The 26291-nt window shown below is 44.4% G+C and overlaps 1 pseudogene; it reads right to left on the minus strand.

Annotated features, from left to right (window-relative positions):
• Positions 1–5097: 5097 nt before the first annotated feature.
• LOC125527484 (uncharacterized) lies at positions 5098–7326 on the minus strand (annotated as a pseudogene).
• Positions 7327–26291: the final 18965 nt, after the last annotated feature.

Consider the following 26291-nt stretch of genomic DNA (forward strand, 5'->3'; position numbering starts at 1 on the left):
CTGACAGGCCCGTCGCGCGCGATCGTGATCATCGACCCAATCACGATTGAGTTCCAGCTGAAGGTGAAGAGCAAGACGGAGCCCGAAGAGGACGAGATGCTGGCCTTCGGGATCTTCAACTACCCCAGACCTACCTTGCCACACATGTGCTCCGCTCTGGTATCCTCTGCGACCGGTGCACGACCCAGCTTGCCTACACACCGCTGGACCCCTCGGTCGAGGCGACCGTCATCGGTGTCCGGATTATCGACGGTGTGTGGCCACAGGATTATCGACGGTGTGTGGCCACAGGGTCGAGGCGACGCTTTGTGGAATGAGCGGCGCGCCCTCGCGAAACTCGCGGAGGAGAGGGCATGAATGAGTGTTCTTTGTGTTCCTGTGTAGTGATCAGCTCAGGCAAGCACTGGAACGGAGGTTCTTCGATGTCTAGTCTGGTAGTTTATTCAGTCTACTTAATTACTATATGTTGTGACTGGCGAACTGATTCTCCGTATGACTGTCTCTGTTTTTCACTTGTCTTTGTTCAATTATAAGTAAGTTTTGTGTTGACCTACTTTGGTTTGTTACCTGTTGGCTTGCAAGAAGTAAAACCTGAAAGATGCAAGTGTTCCAGCAAAAACATACATACAGTGATAAGTGCACATCCAGGTAAAATTTGATTCCTTTCAGGAGACAAAGCACAAGTCCCGCACAAATCCACTCATCATGTCATTTCAAGTCTTGTGGTACAACATAAGAATCTGGCACATTGCAGGCTTTCTACTTTCAGAACAGTAAGACGAGGCAATACAAATGATAATCATGAACTTCTCAAGAACTGCCAAAAAGATTTGCACCGTTGGTGCAGCAAAGGATGAGACACGACTCATGTCGCCAGTCTAGTTCTCCTCTATCGCCGCAATCAAGTATTTGGATTTTCACCTGGCTGCCTATCTTGCTTATGGCAATCCTGGAGACTATCATACAGGTTACAAGATACCTATATATGCACTGTTTGCCTCATCATCTTCTCTGCATAGGCTTCAGAAGGTCTCCGAGAGTTCTCGGGCGCCTGACGTCTTTGGCCTGCGACGACTCCTCAACTACACGGTGCCGAGGTCGGCCACATCGGGTTCCTCCAGGAGGTCCTTTGTCAGTAGGAGGGACAAGTTCACGCATATGCCTTTGACAGCTGGTTCAGCACACCTGAAAAAGGACATAGTTCGATGGAAACAGCACAACTTTTCTTGCTTGGGAAAATACCACAACTGCTAGAGGAAAATATAGCACAAGTATTTTAGGCACTGGTTAATTGGTTATTGCTAATTAAGCAGATTAGAGCGCAAGAAGAAGTTGTCCAAAGGTAGCAACCCACCAACAAAGTATGATGTTTTGTAGTAAGGACTAAGGCGTACAATTAAAATGGCATCAACCATGTATCTGATGTTTGATTTATAAAGTGCATAATCATCGTTCATTTGGTTCTGAAGTTTCTGTATGATGCATACAAATAGAACTAGCAGATGAGATGATGACACTAGTTGCAGCAGCGAATCTACCAGTGGAGCTTTGACAAGGCGTGCGGGTGTGGCCTGTTATTTTGCAGCTACCTCCCTGGATTTATTGTTCACGGAAAAGCCCCCAGCAAGGGTCCGGCCTGTCAGTACAGCGAGGAAACAAACACAAAAAAAGGGCACCCTGGATTCGAACCGGTGATCAACGAGTTGCAAGCACCCAGAGCTAATGTGATGTCCAGAATGGATAGGCAAACTTAAAGTAATATAACGAAGATATTTTGCACACCTTAGTTTTGTTATAAAATATTTCTAAAACATATGTAAGCAATAAAAATAATGTTCAAATATTCATGTGTTATAAAAATAATGTTCAAATGTTCGTGCGTTCGTCTACTAGGAAAAAAGGCTTTTCCAGAATTTCGTACATGGGCCGCGTGCTGCAGCCCAGCGAAGCCAGACCACTTATTTCTCTGCCCATGTAGCTAGGAAAATACTATTTTCTGCTCTGAGCGGAAAATAGTCGGAGCTTCACACAGGACAACAAATAATGGGCTGGTCCAATTTTCTTTGTTTTTATTCTATTTTTATTCTCCTCCCCCTATATATTTTTTCCCTTTCAAGTTGATTTTTCTTACAAAATTTAATTCAAAAATTAGAAATTCTCATAAAACGTTTAGAATTAATAAAAAAAACAAATTTTGGAAAATGTTCAGAATTAAAAAAATTTGTAGCTATTTTGAAAAATATCCTGAACTTGAAAGAAATTTCCCATTTTTTGCTTTTCAAATTTGTTCGTGATTTCTAAAATGAAATGGCATTTAAAAAATATCCAAATTTGAAAAATATTCTTGGTTTAGTGAAATATTCAAAATTCAAATAATGCTTGCGTATAAAAGATAAACACTTAAGAAAAATGTTATGAATTTTAAACACATGTTCCCATTTTTAAAACATGTTCATCAATTTAAATAATGTCCATGTTTTTATAAAATAAATTGGTGTTTTCAAAGAATTTTTTTGAATTTTAAAAGATGTTCCCGCTTCAAATTTTGTTCGTGTTTTTATGGAAGTGTACATAATTTTCAAAAACCTGCTCAGAATTGATAAAATGGTTCATGTTTTCTATAATATTCAGAAACTTCATACCTTAAAATCTCCTTGATTGAGAGGGAAGTAGATTGAATAATTCATGGGCCTTATCTGGCGTACGATGACGTAACAAAACTCTTAAATGCACTCGATCAATGAATGGAAAAATAGCGGATTGATTACTTCACACCGGCGAGACCGAGAAGCTAAATGTTCCTTTTTCACGTACACACGGGGTTTCGCTTGCAGATATAACACTCACTAACTTAAATTGCATATCATTTTTTCTCACGTTGCAACGCACGGGCATATGTGCTAGTGTTTTAAAACAAACATCATCTTTTCCCTATGCTTCGTGGCTGGCCCAGGCCTGGGCTTTTCATTTTCATACTAAGCTAGTGGGCTTTGCTAAGTTCGACCCGGGCTAAAAAGCTCGATATGCGTTAGGGGTAGGCTTGGGTCCCCGTTTTCCAACCGAAGTCTAGCCCAAAAGCTTGAAAAAAGCCTGAAACATGTCATTTTCACTCGGGGCAAGGAGGTGTGGGCAGGGGATAGATCTCGATGCCACATACACGAAGAAGAATAGCGTTCAAAACATCACCGACATCATGACCGACGTTGCTGTTTTTTCTAATCCATAACGCCCAATACCCACACCCAGACCAGCCACCAGACCCAAACACCAGAGGTCATCATCCAATGCCAGCAGATAAGGACGAGTAACATGGGGAGAGTCATCGTCTTCGAATCGCTACCATGGCCAATGGGGCAGCCTAGGTCCGAGATCCACACCCACCGTCGGTGCGGCCAAGAGCGACACCCAACAGCATCAACACCACCCCATGCGCCGCCAGGAAGGAGGCACCGTCTCTGACAGTGGGCGCTGCCACGCAATCACTTGCTCACACCATGTCATTTCTAGATTATGGTGGCACCGACAAAGCCTCCACCGCCACTGTCGCGGGGCCGCACCGCCTCCTCCCGGCCCAACAGCCGTGATATTCATCGCCCCAATGAGTCGCTGATCCATGCCACCGAGATCTCAAGTATGGGAGGGAAGATGGAGCCCGGTCGCCACCACCGCCGCACGGGCATCACTCGGCGGAGACTCCCTGACTGCGACTAGGACGAGGAGGGGATGGGGGAAGGTGAGCGCCGACAGTGGAGCAAGGGCTCCCATGACGCGCAAACGGGGCACATCATGGGAGGGGGTGGGCGGGAGAGTGTCCTGATAACAAAGACTAAACCTGTTGGGGTGCTCAAAGGAGGCTTTCTCTATCCAGAAGAAAACCCACTTCTGATAAGAACATGGTTCGGTTGAAGATTTGATGTTTTTTCATGCTATCTAGTGTCATTTAAGTTTTCACAGCACCATGCCAAAAGTTGTAGATCAGTGTTCCCAAGCCACCAAAACAAAATATAAGATGTTATAACAACCAATATACTCGTATATTGGTTGTAATAACATAACATCTTATATTATGGGACCGGGGAGTATTTACAAGGTTTCGGGAGAACCAGGGCACAACCTAAATATGTCGTAAACTGAAGAGATGGAAAAACCAAGCCTCAGTACCCAAACAAAAACAGCACAGTATTACCATCTTCGGCAAGCTATAAGCTTTTGAGGAGGATAGTATTAACCCAAAAGAGAACTTCATGTTGAATTTGCATGAGAAATATCCTGGATGTCTTTTTTTCTCAATTTTGTTTAATTTTGCAAAATAGTAAGAGTCCAAGAATGTAGAATATCTAAGCTCTTGCATCAGATGAATTTTTGGTTGTTTTCTTGACGATCTGTTATGTCAAAATTCGGGCAAGCCTGATATATGAAAGGAAATTCAGCAACGCGCCAAAAACTTGTGGACATGCGCTAAATTCAGAAGCGCCCCTCAAAGTTGTGGACATGCGCCGGATTTCCATTGGCATACTACAAGTCTAGAAGTAAATGTAAATCAATCAATCAAACAAACCGTACTTGTTAGTATATCAGTAACCTTCTCAAAGCAGCAGAACCCAACGGTTGCTTCGTGATTTAGTGTTTTCCAGAAAATGAATCGTGGGAGAATAAAGAACAACATGCCAGCACGAATCTGGAAGAAAGATATCTGATAGCAAAGATTCTGGAATAGGTCTTATACGGAACATAGTAGAAATAGATATTTGTTTTACAGCTTTGTGGAACGGCTGTAGAAAATGCAAAATTCAGTGGAAATGAAACCTGGTACAACCTGGTACATACATAGGATGATCTGTCCAGTGCAAATCATCATCAACGAGGACTTGGTTGAATTAACAACCACAAGAAGCAAGCGATTATTCGAGGCGACTGCATGCATAGTAAATACCGTTGGAGATGTAGACTTGTTTCAAAAGATAGATGCGTCCACCCCAATCCAATTTGGCAACACATGTACCTGTCAATTGACACAGCAAGTAAACCCACATGAGTATATATAAATGTGGGGGAAGACGTGATAAAAGGATAAACAGAGATACTCACTTGGTCCAATTACAAAGGTCTATCGCTAGTGCTGACCCGAGGTGTAGTGCCGGCGGAGTCATCCGTATTGTCTGGCTTGATAAAACCATTTGATGAGTATACCATCATAAGTGCAACGATGGTCAAGAGATCGCCACCGCTTGTCAGGTTTTTGGCATGAGATTTCTCATTGCAGTTGTAGGCCGTGTAGCATAGCATCTCCACCCACACTTCAAAGACCATCTCCAGTAACCTAAGAGCATCACCAGCATCTCTTTGCGCTGTGTTGAGCAGCTGTGCCGCAAGCTTACATCCGAGGTCAAGTGTGCTGTTGATCGACTCCCCTATATTATTGACCGGCGGCTGAGCAGTGCCTCCCCTACGAGAAACACGAGTAATGCCTCCATTAGCATTTGGTTGAATTGGAGATCCTCTGATCAAAGCATCCTTCTGTTCCAATATGGCACCGAGCAGGGCATTGACGTGCAGTCTTCTTCTCAGACGAGTGTTGCAATCATGGCACAGCTGGACATACCTCTGACGAGTAACAGGGTAAGGCAACATGTAGGGCCGGCCGACCAGCAGATAAAACATGTAATTGCAGAGAGCGTCTGTTGCGTCAAAAAGATCCCGAGTTTTCTCCCGCTCATCCATTGTTGTGCCACGCGGAATATTTCTCCGGTACCACTTGATGTAGACATGAGTGGCGATGTGCCACACGAGGATGCTCTCATCCAGATCCAGCTCCACGCTCCATGCCAGGTCCTTCCCTAAGGAAAGGCTGTGTCTCCATAGGGCATCCCGGCCCCGTGATTTCTCGATGCCAACCGGCCTAGCTTCAGTTCCAGTACCATCAGACGGAGCACCCTGCCCGGCTTCAGTTCCGGTACCATCAGACCGAACACCCTGCCCGGCTTCAGTTCCAGTACCATTAGACCGAACACCCTGCCTAGCTTGGGTTATCCCATCGAAAGTGGTCCATGTGTAGTGCCTTAAATTCGTGGCTTCAGTTGTCGACACTAGGATCAACACCTTGCGAATGATATCTCGGGGGACACTAGTGGACCATGAGTAGAACGTTGAATCCCACAGGTCCTCCAGTCCCATTTTTTTGGCGATTCTACTGCCTCTTCTGTGGTTAGTGTGATGGGACACCTTAAACAAGCTATGTTGGCGCATGTGGCCCGACCAGCAGGTTTCTATATTTTTTACAATTTTCGGGACTAAATTGGGGAAGACCAGTTTAGCCTTCTCAACAAACAAGCCAAGCAAATACCATTTTCTTTCATACAGCAGTGCGACTGTCCACATGGAGAACATGAACCTCAGCACTGAAACGGCCTCCAGGACAACTGCACCAATGAGCAAAACTTTGGTCACATTGACATCTGCCCTTCTGTAAACATCTTGGTCTTTCAATGCACTGAACAACTGGAGTGCGGCCACAGTGAATGGCAGCGAGATGAGACGAACAATGAAGCCGGACCAGGTGTGCACCACCGCAGCCTTGGTGTACAAGAGGTCGTACATCATTGTGAGCTGAATCTTAACCACCTGTAACATCAAGGATGCATGATAACTTTTCACATTCTCAATTTTCACATAAGCTGTCGGTCCCTCAAACATTTTCTTAGGGATGTCCAACAGTGAGTGAGCCTTGACTAGCAGAGTGCTATCCAACGAACTATAGATCTCAGGAACATCAACTGCCAGCGCAGCGCCAGAATCCATGTAGCTGGTGATGGATAGGTTGCTACTGGCACACCTATTGGCAGCAATGAGCGCCCATACTCTTTCCCCGTACTTGAGAACCCCGACCACAGACATAAGTATGGCGGCCGAGCGGAGGAAGGACGGGTGTAAGAGAATGGAAGACGCATACAACACATAGCCAGCTGCAAGGAGCTGCACTCCAAAAGTCTGCAGGTGACGGAGCCACAGCCGGTTATCCTCGATGGCATAGGCGGTGATGTTATCTTGACCACCAAGGTGCACCAGCAGCAGCGGCGCCTAGAGCGCCATAAGCCCGTGCTCGGGTGACGTGACAACCACGGACAGGTGACCCAGGGCGTATATGGCCGTCGTGTCGGCCAGCATGTATGCTGACCAAATGATAGCCCTTAACACGGGCCAGTCTGTACATCGACGAATGTCTGCCAAGAGCAGAAGGGTGACCTGCACTGTGAAGCTCACCATCACCGTGACACGGATCCCATGCCCACTCCAGAAGACCACTACGGGATTCAATCCATCCGCCATTAGTAATTCTCTGCCGAAACAACGGCTAAAGGCTGTAAAAACCAAGTCCATGTCAACTTCTTTTATTGAAGCGGGCAACGCAGCAGGATTCGCTACATGCATGCGGATGAATGTATTGCATCAATAATTAAACATGACTACTAAGATTATAATATGAGCTGGTAGCAGGGCCGGTCCTATGATTTGGGGGCCTGGGTGAAACTAGAACTGTGGGCCCTTTAATATAAAACTTGAAATTTTAATCAACAATAATAAATATATCTCTATATGAAATGTTACCATTTTTTTAAATGCATTGGGAAACAATATTCGTACCAATTGCAATGCAATATATATACTACATTTGTCTTTCTATACAACGTCACTTCGTTTTCCACAGGAGACCATGGCTAGCAGCGCTACGCTGGAACCAGCAGATTCTTGGTTTGAATCCCGTGCGCTCCATTTTTTCCTTTTCTATTTCTTTTAAGTATGCTAATGGACCAACCCGTCATTATAGAAGCTTCAGGAGAGAGCTCCTACGTCTTGCTATAAGCGAGATATAGTGTCCACGAGCCTGAGGGGGAATGACCAAATCGACCGTTTTTCTATAGCCAGGCTCTGGTGAGCCTCACGCCTGGAAGCCCGGGTAACCGCGGTAGACGGATAAGGAGTCTCATATAACTCCCTCCCCTCTCTCCCGTGAACTCCCACTCCATTCACACCACACTCTCTCATTCTCACCGCCCCTTTGTTCTCCAATGGCCGGTCCACAAGTGTGCCACCCCACTCACATCCCTTCCGGTAACCCGAACCATGACTGTTGGCTCGTCGGCTTCCCGAGGGAGGTCATCGACCTCCTCGCTCCTATCAAATCACATTCCTCTGCACTAAGACGACCCACCGCCAGCGTTCGTTCAGAACAGTGGGGTTGTGGGTCGTTCATCGGCTACACGTAGCAAATCGCTCTTGGCATGTGCAGGGTTTTTTACCCAAGTGCGAGGGTTTTCTCCTTTGCTCTGACCTAAGCCGATGGTACCCCAGCTGACACATCGGCGTTTGCCATTGGTATCTCGGGGGTGAGCCCAATGAGGAGCGAGACATCAATGGGGACGAGGGACTTGCTATTGGGCCATGCATTGGCCAAATCATCCGTGCCAGCCGAGTCATCGTTCCCGCATGGGTTTGGTCTCGCTGCAAGAACTCCACCTCTAGCTCCAGTACAGCCGGTAAGGAAATCTCGACTCGTGAACATTCAATTTTGGGGACGTTATGTTTTTTCTTTTGGTCTGATTCGATCCCTTTTATTTGATTCGACTGGAATCCAGTCGATTCTAGCCAAATAGATTTCATGTGTGCTATGTGCGTTCAATTTGTTCTTGCTATGTGGTTATATTCCTAGCCTAGTACTATCTGTAGAACATGCATGACATTACTAGGGATGGAAAGCTTGTTATATGCTATCTGTACAACTTGAGATTACTAGGAATGGAATAATTGCGAGGTTTGCATGATTACTACAAATGTGCATGCATGTGTAGGAATAAGTGTGTATATTAGGAATTGTATGCATGCCCACTAATCATGCATAGCACTGATCATGGCAATGCCATTGCCTTGATCAATGCACTAGTCAGAGCAATGTGCATTGCTATGATCAAGGCCATTGCAGAGACCAAATCTTATTTCTCCACTGCAATAATATGCCTCACTCTTATCTTCAGAACTGACATGGTGATAAAGACATGGTGGGATTGAGCCAATCATAGGGTCAATGTCGTCGAAAGCGTGGAGGACGCTCAGGACATCATCCCGGAGAACAAAGTGGCTGGCAAGGCTCGACGTGCCAGGAAGGAGGAAGGAGATTGTGAGGCCTATGCCCAGGAATGTCCACTGATGATGCGGCGATTTTCATAAAACCTCTGCACCACTCTAAATAAATGCACGTGAAATCTTGGCTGTGGTAACATGGGGATGGACGACCAGGGAATTTCCATTTTTTGCAGGCTAGGATGGCATAGAGCATCAACTTCCTAATAAAGTAGGTCTGATTAGTACACCCATCGAGCGCTTGCGCGCTGCCTAGCCACATCCCTAAAATAATATATTGAGATATGAGGGCTGAAATCTTGTAACTCCCCGGGATTTTTTTTCCTTATCTATTTGTGCAGTTAAAACTTAAGTTTTAAATAGAAAACTTTAGAATGAATAGCTGTGAATATAATTAAAAACATCATCTTTCAACTGAAAATCGTGTGACTTAAAACATTGAAAATATATACAGAAGCATTTTGTGTTATGGAAATTGTGGAGGGAGACTAGCTGGAGCACGTCATGGACTGCTCAACTCGATGATTTTTCCCCATAGTATACAACACATCAATCTGGATTGATGCTAGACACATTTTTGGTAAACCATGCTGGATGGGGCGTGGGGATGCAGTTGGGTTTTGTTGTTTGGTCTCACAAGCTATCAATTTAAGATCTCGTCCTGCTAAAAAAGAAATCAACTCTGATGATTGAAATCTTGTCACGTCCCAAAAAATTGTGTTTTTACCCAATCGATATATACTTGTAATGTTTAAACATAAGTTAAAAATTAAAACCTTTAAATGGAATATTATTTATTATAAGAAATAAAAAAACATCATCCTTCAAACTGAAAATTATGTTGACTTACAATATTTTGCAAATTTTTATATATGCAGAGGGTTTTCTTGTTGGCCAACACTTGGTGCCGGTCGACTGACCAAGGCGTCGGAACGATCAACTTCTCGGCCGTATGAACCCATGCTTGTGCACGTCGAGGATCTGTCTTCGAAATTCAGCTGCTCTTCTCTTGCAAGCCCTTGCGCCGAGCACGCTTCGCAGAAGGGAAAAAAATGATGCTCCCTCTGTGTGCAGCGCCGCTCCCTCGCAGCAGCAGCGCCCCTTTGTCACAGCAACGCATCCGTTGGTCACGACACCACCATCGCCACCTATCGCCACCGTTGCAAGTCCCGCAGCAGGTGGTCGCCGCTGTCCATTGCCAGTTGCAGCTCGCCTGTCCATGGTTGCAGCACAACCATACAGCCTCACAGCAGCCCCATCATCAGCCCCAACAGTTGCGGCCAACGGTTGCAACAGCTGCTAGTAACCCTTAAAGCAATTCCAACGAGTGATGACCCCCGCAGCCACTCAGGCTCGCGTCAGCGCAAATGAAGAAGCCCCACGCAGCGCTAGGTCGGCCGGTAGGGGGGAGGTGGGTGACGGTCCTTGCAGTAACCCGCAGCCTCGCCTATGGCGCAGTCATGGAAGGGCAATGGAGGTCACGGAGGCTCGGGCAGATGCTCGGCGAGAGCTCATATCCATGGCCGCATGCAGCAGCCATGGCTAGAATCGAGCAGGGGGTACATGACGAGGGAGATCTACGACGGGAAGAGGTAGGTGACGCTAGGCGAACGAGTGTCTGGGAAGGGGTCGAAGCGGTCCGAGACACGTGCGTGGCGGCGTGGGATCTCGCCTCCTTCTAATGACACGACGAGGGACCTACGAAACGCCGGATCGGCCGCTGCCATTGGAGATAAATTCATCAGAGGTCACTCGACTCGTCCCCACATTTTACACTGAACTTAGGAATACCTGAAATCGGTCAAACGATACGCTGCGTAGGCAAAATACAGAGCTAAAGCTTATGCGTGACCGTGGGTATTCATTGATGTGACCTTCATGAACATATTTCGGGTATTTCTAAGCCCAACGACCAAAGTAAAATTTGGGGACGAGGCCGGTGACCTGCGATGAATTTATCTCCCACCACCGGGCTAGGCTTTCTTGTTCGATCTTAGGAGCACCCAATCTATACCGATGGTTTTTATATACAAGCATTCGACTGGACACAAATTATTGGTCTTTGCTACTGATTGCACATGGTAATCTAGTGTTCTACTTGTCTTGAATCTAATTTTGTTACTCCTCCGATCCATATTAATTGTCTCTCACTTAGTACAACTTTAGTACAAAGTTATACTAAGTGAGCCACAATTAACATTAATTGTAATAAGTAAGCGACAATTAATATGGATCGGAGGTAGTATATAAATTTGCTGGAAAAAAAAGGAACATCGTAATCAAATATCACATTGCTTGCATGAAATAATATGTACGACCTGCATAGAGTAGACTAAAAAGAAGACAACATACCGATTAATTGCCGACGTATGATAATGACGAGACGGCTGCCAAGTGCATCAGAAAATTGAAGTGAGCCAGTCATTGAGAAATCCTCAAAAAAGAACTAACACACACATTCAGAAAAAATAACTCCAGTTTGTATGTACGTAACATACCTCCTCTTCCAGAAATGCAAGTTACAGTAGCTGCTGATTGCGCACCAAACAGCTCCTAGTACCCGGAGACTTGGAGACGAAGAAGAAGGTAAAGAAACAGGGAAATGCAGAGAGAGCCAGTGAAACGATGTGGCCAAGTGTTTATCTGTTTGCAACTGTCCGGCGACCTATTGTTATGTATAACAAGCTAAAGTAAGGAACATCATGACAACGTACGTGTATAACCGTAAGATACAAAAAGTAATCAAGCAAAGTGTCCTCTACAAAAAACAAAAGAAACGAGAGGCTTTTGGCACGGCGGGCACAGTGGCACACACGCAGAGGTTTTGTCCATAGGAATCTTTCCATGTTATTTTCGCTGCAACAAGGCATTAACTAATTGCACTAGTTTCAGAGGTGGTTTAGCCACTACTTTCTCTTCTGGTTATGGATCTTGGTATCCATTCCATATCAATACCGTAAATGACCCTTGTCACCTCCGTATTCTCGCTGACAGCTCTGACCAGGTTTCAACTTACCAGCACATTTCCATGAGTGGCCTGCATTCCATGTCTGGCAGCACCGGATGGTTGCCAGAAAGTAGCATTCAAAGAAAACAAAAATGAAATTCAAATTTAGTACATTTTGAAGATCTAAGTAACATCTATTAATTAGAGCTGGTACTAGAACGAAAAAGTATAAACAATCGTCAAGCCCATACAACTGGTGCCAAAAGTTGGCCTCTCCAAAGACACAAAACAATTCATTCCAGGCATACATAATGTGTATACATGCATGGAAACACAGAGGCATCCACGAAACCATGAATCCATGAATCCACGACCGATTATATATGTTATTATGTCAGTCCAGACCTTGCTTTTGTGTGAGAGCATGTGCTTCCCAAGCTACTTCTCCACACAGCTTTCAAGCAGATGGCATCCAGCTAATGCTCACTTTAGAATATTCCTTGAATCTGAGTTGTTGAGAAATGGTACAGAAAAAACACCCTGTCAGTATCCCTTATCTGCTTTATTTATCTATTAAAAAAAGACGCCCGTTCTAAGATACTGGAAAAATAGCACTGCTGCTTCGATCTGTTGCTCACCTTAAAGCCTTGAAAGTTGGCATCACTACTACAAAACAATTCTGTCCAAACCATGCTTCTGTGTGAGTGCATGTGCTTCTCTACTTCCCCACACAACTTTCAAGCAAATGGCATCCAGCTAATCATGCTCACTTTAGATCATGCCTTGAATCTGACCGGTTTGGTCTGTACGAGGAGTTGTTGAGAAAAGGTACAGAACAAACAGCCTGTCAGTATCCTTTATCTACTTTATTTATTTATCTTATTAAAAAAAGAAGCCCGTTTTAAGATACTGGAAAAACAGCACTGCTTCTTCGGTCTGTTGCTCACCTCAAAGCCTTAATTTATTTTTTTGCGGGGAAAAGCCTTCAACTTGTTATTAGGAAGCAAAAGACTGTTGATGGATTTGCAATTCTTTCCGTCGGCCAGACAAATCAATTTCGCTTGATATACGAGGATCACTACCGGTTCGAAAAAGCCCCATCATCTCACTCCATGGCAACTTCAGGGCGTCTAATTGCCACCGCAAAATGCCCAGTGCCCGACCGTCGATGCAGATTATCGGTGTTGACAGTTCATAAGGGTGAAAATGGGTATCTGTCGGTATAGACAACAGGCACTTGTTGATTCTCAAAATAAAACAAAAAACAAAGTAGTTTCGGACATAAGAGATAAGATCATCTATAGCCGGATTTGGCAAATCTAGGCCCCTATACGTCTGTGGGCACACCTGGGCGTGCCCGCCGGCAAGCCCGACCGTCATGTCTTATTTGATGTCGGGCAGCCACAATCATCAAACTCAAACCTTCAAATCCATGCACATGAATCATATAGCACAAATTCATCACAATTCAACAACTCAACAAAGCGAAATCTTTACTACTAGATAGTGTACCAGTTTTGAATTTTTGAATCTCAAGACCAAGGAGTAACGTGTACCATTGATAGAGCCAATCGAATGGTTCAAAACGCTAGGATTCCTAACTACAGTAGGTACAGTTGCAAGTGGAGGGTGCTACTGTTCTCTAAAACCATCGGTAGATTGATCAATGTAGGGAAATAATAATTGTGTACTGCAAACTTGCTTGGTGCTCTATTCATGCGTGTAGCTGGCCTACTCAGCCGCTCCTCTGATGCACACACTAGCAGCCAGTTCATCAGCGATGGTTACGTGCACACTAATCGTGTCAACCATTGTAGTGCGACTTTAGAGTCGATCCAATGTAGTGAGCAAAGTCAATGCATGCATTTGCACATACGCAATATAAACCGTTGATTGATATTGATCCAATAGTCTAGGTTGCTGGGATTTAGATCTATAGTAATTAACATAATTGTATCCAGACACATTCTTCTAGAACTAGTAGCACGGCAGTGTGATCGATCAATACAAGAAACACGCAATAGGAACTTCAGATGTGCCACCGTGGCTTCATAGGTGCCCCCCCCCCCCCCAATCATATTAATCATAATACATTGACTGAAAAAGGAGAGTAATCACCCGAAACAAGATCTTGTCTGTGTTTTGTTCCTACGAAGTTGTGTCGTATAATTGGAATTTGAACTTACTTGAGTACTACTAAATCATTCTTCAACAATTTGGACATGGCAAAATGAAATTGAAGTCCGAGCGTGATGGATCAATCGCCAGATGGATCAATGGCTGAACGTCATCCACGCAGCCTCCTCTACCACCTGCTCCGCCTCCATCCTTCTCGCCTGCTCCATTGCCATCTGGCCCGCCTACTTGTCCACCTGCTCCACCTCCATCATTGTCGCCTGCTTCGCCTCCATCTGTGTTATCTCCTCCGCTGCTGCCATCATCGCTGAAGCCCATACAATTGATGCTAAAAGTTGGCATCTCCAAAGATACAAAACAATTCATTCCAGGCATGCATAATGTGTACACATGCATGGCACAAAGATGCATCCACGAAACAATGAATCCATGAATCAACTGGTGCCAAAAGTTGGCATCTCCAAAGATACTACAAAACAATTCAGTCGGGACCTTGCTTTACCGAAAAAGGCTTTCGCCCCGTTTTATATATAAAGCACCAAACCACAAGCATCCAGTACAACGACACGCCACGCCACCGCAACACACGCACACACCCAAGACAGGATACATAGGCGCTGAGCGCAACAACACCACTCCTAGCACTACCGCCCCGAAGATATGAAGCTACATATGACGAACCATGTGCTCCAAGGCGACACCTTCAGGAAGGATACGACGCCGGAGCGCCGCCACCGCCCGATCCAAGGATCAGAGTTTCCTCCGGAGCCGCATGACGGGCAATGAGAGCTGCGACGACGCCTTCAAGAAGGGAGCGATCTTCGCCGCCACCGGTCCATCCGAAGATAGAGCAGGTTTTCACCTCGGCCAACAATCACTGCCACCGAACGCCACACCCTGGCAACCATGCCGCCCACACGACCATGATGACCGGGCAGCACCAAGGCACGGGCTTTGTCCAAGAGCACCGCGCAACCACCACCACCAGGGCCGCCGCCCCGGCATCCAAGGCCTAAACACCACCTCATCCAAGACCCGCCGCTACCCCAACCAAAAGAGACTGAGCGGCCCCTAGCATCTGGCCACCATCGACTCGTCCTGCTGCACCGTGCGCGAGACGAGCTCGGTCCTGACGCCAGGCGCGAGACGAGCTCGGTCCTGCAGCCGTGCGCGAGACGGGCTCGGTCCTGCTGCCAGGCGCGAGAAGAGATCGGTCCTGCAGCCCGGGCGCGAGACGAGCGATGGACCAAAGCTGGGGATGAGCCAACTCTCCGACGAAGATTGCGCCCGGGCACCGAGAAAAGGGGTCGAAGGCCTGCACAAACCGCTCACCGACGGGCCGACGCCGAAGAGGTCCAGCCACCGTCGTGAGACGAACCCGACCACCGCCAAGGGCCACCACCACGCCGTGGCAGCCCCATCCACGCCGAGCACAGCCCGCGGCACCTTCCATCGCCGGATCGGCCGGGGGCCGGCAGGCCCGCCACCACCAGGGAGCGCCGCAGCAGGGGGCGGTCACCGGAGCCGGCCACCACCTGCAGCGAGCCGGAGCCCCGCCACCACAGAGGCCCAGGCCACCCGCGCCGCAGCTTCGTCAGATCTAAGCCGCGCCCAAAGCCGCCGCCGCCGGGAGCAGAGAACGCCCCAGCCCGCACCAGCCACTCCACGCCGCCGCCTGCAAGCCGCGCCCCCGTTGCCGACCGCCGCCGCCGCGCCCTGAGCTCGCGCCGCGCCGCTGCCCGGCCCAGATGGCCCGCGCCATCCAGCGCCGTGCAGGGGAAGGAAGAGGCCCCGCCGCCGCCCGAGCTGGCCGGGCTTTGCCCGCCAGCACGCGGGGGCGGCGGCGAGGGGAGGGAGGAGTAAGGAGGAGGGCCGAGCCTGCGTGCTAGGGTTTCCCCCCCGGCGGCGCTCGCGGGAGCGGCCAGGGAGGGGAGGGAGGGAGGGGAGTGGTCTCGGGACCTTGCTTTTGTGTGATGAGAGCATGTGCTTCTCTACTTCCCCACACTTGTTAATGCTCATTTTAGATCATGCGTTGAATCTAACCGGTTTGGTCTGTACGAGGAGTTGTTGAGAAATAGTACAGAAAAAACAGCCTGTCAGTATCCTTTATCTACCTTTTTATTTATCTTACTAAAAAAGACGCCCGTTTTAAGATACTGGAAAAACAGCACTGCTTCTTCGGTCCGTTGCTCACCTTAAAACATTAATTTATTTTTTTGCGGGGAAAAGCCTTGAACTGTTATTAGGAAGCAAAAGACTGTTAATGGATTTGCAATTCTTTCCGTCAGCCAGACAAGTCAAATGTGCTTGAAGTTAAAGGCGAAAACACATGCCATAAACGTACGAGGATCACTACCAGTTCGGAAAAAGCACCTCATGTCACTCCCATGGAAACTTCAAGGCGGCTGATTGCAACGGCAAAATGCCTAGTGCCCAACCGTCAAGGCAGATTATCGGTGTCGACCATTCATAAGAGTGAAAATGGGTACCTGGCGGTATAGAAAACGGCAGTAGTTTCGATAGGGTGATGCGCGAGACCGCAAGTATCAGAAGAGATCGCACTTGAAGTGTTTAGCCAGGTTTGGGCCATTATCGTAGAGATAAGAGCATCTAAGGCTGGCCTTGGCAAATCCGACCCTATATACGTCTGTGGATGCGCCAGGGCTCGCCCGCGAACGTGCCCGGACGGACCATCATATTGGCTGCCGATCATCGAACTCATGATAGACAACGGATAAAGCAGAGGTGGCAAAGCTAGCAAGGGTGCAGCCGTGCAGGGTGAGTGGAGGTGGGAGGCTGTTCCGCACGGGATCAATCAGTTTCTCGTTTCATTTCCATCTATGAATGACCTGAACCGTATTGCTGATGTTGAGTTCCAGATTACATCTCATGGGGTTACTATTTCCTTCAGTGAGTGGAAAGATGATGATATACCATCCTACTTCGCTCTTGACTCTGTCTGGGTTCACGTCTATGGTGTTCGACATGGACTCATGAATTTTATGAGGCTATGGGCTATTGGTTCTGTCATTGGCTTAACTCAAGACGTCGATCTGACTTATTTGCGCCGCAAAGGAGTCATCCGTATCCAAGTTGCAGTGGTCAACAAGGACATATTCAAAAACCATGATGCAGACTCTAATGAACCTTTAGATACTGACATTTATGTGAAGCTAAAAGGGTCTGCACCTCGATTTGAGCTCGATAAGGACGACTCTTTTCTGGAGCCAGACATCGTGCCCCTCATTTGGAGGAACCATCTTATATAGTTATTTAGATATATATTATAACTGAGCGCCTTTCGAGGCCTCTCACGCTACGTGCCTTTTCCTTCATTGGATCACATGATCTGGTCTTCCTTGGCCGTCTGATTGGTAACTGGCCGAGGGAAGCTATTCCCGTAGAAAAATCCGAGCATTCTGGTTAATCGGGCCCGGCAGCTGGATGAAGCCCATGTATATACGATCCAGTATTTCCACTGTACGAGAGCCCATCGCCCCCACCCTTCCCAATATGAGCAAGTGTAACCTAGGTCCGCCGCCGCAGATAGAGAGAGAGAGAGAGAGAGAGAGGGCACCTTGCCGGCGGCACAACCATCTCCTCCTCGATCCTTCCAACTATCCTTGCCTCCACGCCGCTAGCTCCTCAGCTCCCTGTTTCGGTGCTCTGTGTAGGTCGAAGGGGAGAGGAAGACGAGAGGACGAAGGGACGGCGAATCGATCTGAAACAAGGCGGATGCGTTTCCATGTCAAAGGCGGTCCGAGAGCAAGTTCAGCTGTCGTGGACGAAGGAGTCGTCATGGCCAAGGCAACCGATGACGAGCCATCGAGGCGTGGTGCCGGGATGCACGCTGCTATACAGGGACGTCGTCGTGGTGACTGTACAAAAGATGAGCGTCGAGTTTGGCTTCCGGTGCATCTAGCCATGACCCACTGGAGATCCTTGATGGCCGCGCGCGTGTGGTCTTCGTCACTGTCGACTTCCTGGCGCACCTCTGGTCTTTTGAGCAATGTCGCGTGGGGTATCTCAGGCGTAGTGGAGCGGACGCACGTGCCAGCGGCTGGCTCCTCCGGATGGAAAGGTTGCAAGGTTAAGTCATTCTGGGCACGTACATAGGGATATTGGATATGCATATGTGTGTCCTTGACTTCTGTTCATCTCAGAGAAATAATTTATCCAAATTTCAGACATTACTTCTTGGCTACTTACTGCCTTTTGAGCAACAACTTTGCCTTTCTCTTCCTAAAATTGCTCTTAGCTTTTGATGCAATCGTTCTCATGTCATTGCATGGATATGCATTGTATCATTATTTTGCTTCTGTTTTTGTTTTGTTTCAGGTACCCAATTTCTATGGAATAAAAGATGTACGACGATTCATTAACGGCATGGATTAGGGTAATTGTTTATTTACTGATTTGTTCCTTTTTTATATTGTTTATTATTCTTATTCTACAGAAATTATGCTCAAGGAGAGTACAAGTACAGTAGATATTATATTGACATAAATAGTTGTCTGTGATCATAAGCATTTGATTTACATGCAGAAATGTTTTTCGTCAATTATTGATTTTGTTTCATGAAAAAATATTTTTTGTCAATTATTTTTCGTTTCAGCTACCGAATTTATATAGCCTTACACTACTAACGGGAAAACATTGGTTCAATTCCTGCCTAGTATATTCATCTTCTACATTCGTGAGCCAAATCTATTCCAGCATTTGTTCCTGGCCATTCGATTTCATGTTCTAAGCATTCCTGGCTGTCTGATCTCGCTTTGAAACTGCTATTTTTTCGTGAGATGGGCCACATGTCTTAGGAGCAGCTATTCCCATAGCCCTTTTGGACTTCTGGTTAATTAGACCAATATTGGGTTGTCTAGCCCATTTGTCGAACCAAAGGCAGCAAACGGCCCTCTCCTCCCCAGACCGTCATTCGCCAAACCCCTTACTTCCTCTATCTCTCTCAGTACTAGAGAAAACCTAAAGACGATGACGGCGGAGGCAGTGAGTCCAGGCGTTGGCATTGACGCGGGTTAGTGGTGTGCCGGTGTCCCCCCTTTCCTATTATCGGTAACACTCCCTCATTCACATTTTGTGTCGTGCATGCAACTGATCATGCGACCATGGAGTGGAGTTCCTCACCCTAGGTGTCAGCGAATGCTCCACAAGCAGCGGCCCGGTGTACCCGATGCAAGGCAACACCTCCGCCACCTGCACCTTGTCCGTGTTGGTCTGTTCTCCATCGTACCCTGCGTGCCCAAAAACCTCGCAAGTTCGCGTAGTTCACTCTCTGGTCATGATCCTACATCCTCTCTCCCATGCTCTCATCTCCCATTTTTTTCATTTTTTATGTGAAATATCTGGTGTTATTGTTGAATTTTTGGCATCACTAATTTCTTTGTACATATGCTCTCATCTCTCATTTGTTATGTGCAATATCTGATGTTACTGTTGAATTTTTTGTATCACTAATTTCTTTGTACCTACAGAATAACAATATGCAGGGAGTGGGCATCTAGAGGAATGAATTGAAAAGAATCCTTGCACTGATGCAATGATGTACTCTGTAAATTCAGGAAAGTGTCTCAAGACAGAAAGTTGAGTCTGAAACTGTATATTTTACGGGGCAGTCAAATTTGGACTTGATATTACAAGTGCAAAAATCACTCTTCACTTGCTAAATCAAATTTACTTAATTTTAAATTCCATATCAATTCTAAACTACATATACTATCAAACTTTGTTCAAGGATCCTTTGCATTTTAGGAAGATCACTTTGATGTGAAATGGGTTGTAAATACTAAATAGCATGTAAATAACATTATACAATCATTTACCTTCTTGAAGAGATGGCACGGTGTTTCTTTTTTGGTCCAATAGTTTTTTCATGTGTACCAACTGATCCTATATCTTCTACTCCTTCATATTTGCATGTATCCCTAATGTCGCTTCTTTTTCCTTGAGATGTGAGACTGTAGATATTTCTTGGCCACTACAATGATGTATTTTTCTGATCCATTTGTAACGATGCAGTGCAGAGAGGGATCAAGAACAGAATATTGTTATGCTAATCTCCTAACACACTTCTTGCTGGTTTATGCTTTTGTCGCATAAATTCATGTTTCTCAAGATACACATAGTACACTTGATTCAGAATGGAATTAGCAGCCTTTTGCTTCTGCTAGGTAATTTCATTTAATGGCATTCAACAGCCAGGAACACCTAGGTCATGAGAGTGTTGGCAGACATTCAACTTTCTTAGTTGTTTCCATTTAGTTCCATCTAATTAGTTGTAAGTATTTCTAAATTCAGGTAAGACTGGAAAGCGTACCAAAACATACATATGTCTGAAGGTGGCTTTCTTATACTGCGCAATATGATTTTCTCATCTGGCACCATTCTTTGTAAGTCTTTCTTTTCTCCTTGACTTCTATTATAGTCCAGATTTGGACTTCTGTAATTTTGCTCCCCCTCTCAGATCATTATGTATTGTACCTTTTTGTAAGTTTCTACATAGTCCGTTCTGGTTGCAGTAGAACTTTCTCTGCATGCTAATATGATGTTTTTCACGTTCCATTTTTGCAGATTTAGTTCATGTTTTTGTAGGTGAAATAGCAATTGGATTCAGAGATAAAGGTTCAGCTTTCAATAACCAGGCCTTGACAAGGTACATGCTTAGATTGGAAAGATAAGTAAACTTGAATATTTTGTCTGATATACTCAAGCACATCCTTTGGTTTTATCATTACTACTTGGAGACGATCTTCCGTTTCCCACTTAGCCTTCAGTTAGTGAACATTCTAAAATTTAATTGTTCTACATGATACACAGTTTTAGTGCTCCAGTGGCTCAACCTGTTAGAAACATATCTTAGTGCACTCATTTGTTGTGTTTAGCTATATAAGATATATACCAGCTGTAGTAACATAATATCGTTGTGTATATTTTTGTCATTCGATTGGACAATCAAGATTATTGTTTTCAACTGGAGCAGCAATTATGTTTATCAGTTCAAAACAAAACTGTTATGTTCTCGGTTGTATCATTCTTGGATATCACTAGCGGAGGGTCATTGGTGGAACAATCAAGTACCTGCTCCGTAAAGAAATATAAGAGCATTTAGATCACTAAAGTAGTGATCTAAACGCTCTTATATTAGTTTATTCCTACTTGCTTGCTTGGCTACATTTTACCGTAGTAAAACTTCCATTGCTAACGAGATGATTTGGTGCAGGACCAATATTTTTACTGACTAAAATATAGTAACCCAAGAAGATCATCAAGTGTTTTTACTTCTTTTCCATGAGTTCTTCTCATTTTCTTTTGCTTCTCACACCTCTTATTGCCCAATGGCAGCTGTAAGAGAGAGGGAGCTATGTGCCGTTGTGGTGGGCAGGGTCTAACGATGAAACCCTACACATCCTGTTGTGGTTTCCAGCCGCTTCGACTTTGTTCTTCTCTCTCCAGAAGGCCCCCAAATCCGTAGTGTGCAAGCCCCTTTCAAGTCCCATCCATTTAGGTATCCTATCCAAATTGATCTATCTATGCATATACTTCATGCTTCTGCCCTTCAAGATAAACTACCCCTCTTGCACATTTGTCAGATTCGCCTCTCAGCACTCATGAAGCATAGATTCTGCCAGTAATGTATACTATTGATAAGATTGGTTCACCTGGTGTATGTTAACAAGGAATGATTCATCTTGAAGAGATTGTACTTTTATTAATCATGGCATACATTAATTGTTGCTACTATATAACAAGTAAGCCAAAGATAAAATTTCTAATATATGCATGTGTCTTCTTTTCTGAAAATGAGATGTTGATATATTGAGAAACTTCTACCCACTTGGTAATTTAAATTGCCCCTTTAAGTTTGAGTGCATCTTTGTCTTAATTTGTAGCAATATTATTTCTTCAGAAATGCCCCACTCGTGCTGTCCACTTGGCTTCTCTTTGATGTCTATTATTTCCTTCCGAACTATCAAGCAAATTTAACTTTCATGTATTCATGTCACTATATGAAAATTTCTACAATTTTATTGTCAAAATAATCAGACGTGGTAACGTGCGTCATCATGATATACTGCACCAGTTATAGGTTCCCGTAAAGTATTTGAGTGCACACATTTTTTCCTTGCCTCTCTTGCTTCCTCCATGGTTTAGAACCCTTGCAATTTTTATACAAAATCAAACCTCACAAAACATCTTACCATCTAACATGTTCATACAAAAAATAATTATCAACTTATATTTTTCATCAATAGCAAACATGCTCACACAAAAATTAATAGACACGAAAAAACAGGACTACTGGATGAATTTCCGTGTCAAAACACAAAAACATGATTCATGGGTGTGATAATTATATTGCGTCATTAAAATTCTCTCCTTGAATATAATGTGATAATATATCACATGATTCAAATACTGCTCTTGCATATAATTGCATCATCCATAATATCATACTGTCAAAATGGACGGGCGCAGCAACGCGCGCCTTCGATGATCTAGTATTTACTAAATGAAAGCACCATACGAGCCTCCATGTTTATCCTTAGAACTGTTTACAAATAATTGTTAGATATTAATTTGGCGTCTATAGGATAAAACAAGATATGGCCCCCTCATGTTTGTAGTACGTACGTCCACAAGGGAGATCCATCCAGCCCAAGAGTCCATACGTGGTACACTTGAAAGAAAACGTGCAAAACTTCAAAAAAAACGGAAGGATGTGTAAATAATAATCATCTATAATAAACTAGATTTTCTGTCCAGAAACGTACCCATGAAGTTATCCTTGCAGGCATGATGCAACTAGCAGTATAAGGATTTTTTTTTCTGCGAGAATAGTAACTAAAAAAAAATTGTACGTGTCAACATTGCTCACCTAGCTAGCTCTACGTACAATGCTTTAGTTTGGTGCGTACATCTTGGTCTAGGTAAGTGGACTAAATTTTCCCATCCAAAATCACAACATGCACAACCACAATTTATACCACATGTACTATACCAATCCCTCCATAAACCACACTTAATTAAATATATACTCCCGAATTTATATGTGACAATGCACATAGTATTTTTTGAAAATACAAAGAATTAATCAAAAAATGTTATAAATCTATGTCCTAAATATAATTATTAAATAAATCCGAGATTATCATTTAAATATAAAAATTGGTGAACCGTGCAAGTGCATCAAAAACCGACTGATTCAGGTATCAGGGGATGCAGTATATATATGTTTGTTTTGCGGAAAGGCCTAAGTTTCATATGTAAGATATTTAATGAATAAGCACACAAAAATGTGAGAGCGCTTAACTAATAAACAAATGTAATTTAGTAGTGGGCAAAATGTGAGATGTGCATCCAGATAAATGTAATGTAATGGCATAGATGTCTGTCGGTTAAGTCCATATCTATTCATGGGCTAGGATACATGCTAGCGGTCATCGCGTGCAACAAATGTATCGTCGTTGCTTTTCCGGATGGCTCAGTTTGCATGTCAGAAGGATCAATTTTTGGAGTGTACAAAATAACTCTAAACAATTTCTAGGTGGTCATCCCCTAATTTAGGTGGATTTTCAGACAACAGAAGGTTGAGCGTCTAGAAACTTACATGCCAACTTAAAAATATTGAAGCAAATTTCTAAATGTTAATGTTATAATTTCTTTCAAAAATATAATTATGGCTTCTAGAACATTACATTCTAATTATAAGAAAGATTCGGTGACAATACCACAAATATAGGGAATTATAGAAAAGACAAAGAAGGCTTCCACGAGTTTAAAAACAAACTTTAAGAATTTTAGTAGTCTTCCAAACATGTAAAATTGAGAGGATACACTTTAACCGAGTTTCCCAGCAAAGACAACTTTAACTGAGTTGTGTCCAAGGCGTGCGGCTCACCGGGCATGTTGAACTCATGAGCACTTGAAATGAATGCTTGGAATATGGTCGTTGGTCACACAAGTTTTCGTTAAACATTTTAGTCATATCTCTTCATGGGAAGCGTGAAATAATCTTGGAAATAGAAATCCATGAACCGTGAAATCATAGATGGTATATTTATAATAATGTTCAAGAAGAGAAGACATTTTCATATGAATTTAGTCATTGATAAAGTACATAATACAACAATTTATAAGCAATGAAAATAGGATATTTATAAGTATTTCACACATCAAATATCTATTAGATTAAAAGAAAATAATACTTATAGAAACTTTCTAAGTATAGTACTATAAACTTCTCAAATTTCTAGACCGTGCAGGAGCACGGGTTGACGACTAGTGATGATAGTCCAGATCTTGGTCATGATGATGAGGACTTTCTGGACGAGGATAAAACTAAGAGACAAAAAGAGAGAGGAATGGTGCAGTAACTCGTCTAGTGCAGACTTCGGGCTCAGACATTTCGATGCATACTACCACCGCAATTCAGTCCACCGTGGTCGATCAGCTCGCGATGGCCTCTACACCACCTTCGGCCGCTCCTGGTGGTCCCATGCGTGCGGCTGCATTGAAGTCCTCACTGTTGCCGGGTACCTAACCCGACGGGTGCCTATCCCCTAATCTTGACACGGCTCGTCGTTCCGCGCCACCACGCGGGACCTCGACGGCCTCCTCACCGCGTCGCCGCGGCCTCTGTGCCATCATGTACACTAGTAGAAAACAGGGTATTAGTCCCGGTTCTGGAACTGGGACAAAACAAACGGGACTGAAACCCAAAACCTTTAGTCACGGTTTGCTTACGAACCGGGACAGAAGGGTATCCATGTGGCCGCTACGGGGCGGCCAGACAGGAGGACCTTTAATCCCGGTTGGTAACACCAACCGGAACCAAAAGGCAGCCACGCGTCAGCAGCTCGCAGGCGCTGAGTTTTTTTAGGGGGGGGGGGGGGGGGGGCGTTAGGGGTTTTGGAGGGTTAATTTAGGGGTTTTATATTGTGTTAACTAGCTAATAGAGAAGTGACCTCTCTTTCTTCGTACTTGGTCGACGCTAGCTACTATACATATAGAGAAAACTCAACACGCTAGCTAGTAAGCAAATTAAGAAATCATTTACACAAGATCGTCATGAACATATACAGAGAGAAGTGACCTCTCTTTCTCCGAGATTGGTCGAATAACAAATTTTCGTATATCTATCCAACGCTACTACATATATACAATGCAACATCTCTTACAATCCCTAATATCTAAAATCCATTTCAATTTCCACATGGTATTCTCCGTCTTTATGTATGACGTGGTCAAGAAAGAATCCCGCCAATTTCTCTTGAATTGCTCGTATGCGATCATGTGGTAGGAGTTCATTCCGCATCTGCCACATCTAATTTAAAGAAGGGGGTCATACATCACTAGTAGAAAACAGGGTTTGGGTCCAAGCTCAATGTACAGATTAGTCTCGGTTGCATTACGAACCCGGACTAATGTGAGCATTAGCCCCGGTTCAAGCGGCTAGGGCGTCAGGAAGGCATTAGTCTCGGTTCAATAATTATTTTTAGTTAGTTCTTTATGTAGATTTTAACATGTTGTAGTATGCTTCTGTTAGACAACAGTAGATAAATTTTTATGATTAATTAATATTAATTTTTCTACTGTTGTGTATTAATAGTCATTTAGCCTTTAATAATAGTTGATAGAATTAGTTTTGCTATATTAAAAATTAATTCTTTTTGCCACTTTAATAGAACGTGACTCTGGCTTGGTTAACCTTAGTTGTGACTCTGGCTGGGATGATGCTACCAGATGTAGTCGACGGTGGATTGGATGGACACCATCCCGGACCAAAGGGGTTTAAACTCTACCCCCCCCCCCCTCCGCGTATCGCCATTTCAGTTTTGAATGTACTTATGTTACTACATCTACTAGTTAGGAAAATTAAAAAACTTAAATTTGGACATGTTTTGTAAAAAAGTGTTATGAAAATGTAGAACGGCTATAACTTTTGCATATGATGTCAACAAAAATATATAATATATCAAAATGTTCAGAACGAAAATCCGGTTCCGATTTCGACGGCCGTAGGCCGTTTTGCAATTTTTTCGAATCCTCAAAGTCTGAA

The sequence above is a fragment of the Triticum urartu genome, chromosome 6A, assembly GCF_056163025.1.
Source record: "Triticum urartu cultivar PI428250 chromosome 6A, HENAU_Tu73, whole genome shotgun sequence".
Lineage (NCBI taxonomy): Eukaryota > Viridiplantae > Streptophyta > Magnoliopsida > Poales > Poaceae > Triticum > Triticum urartu.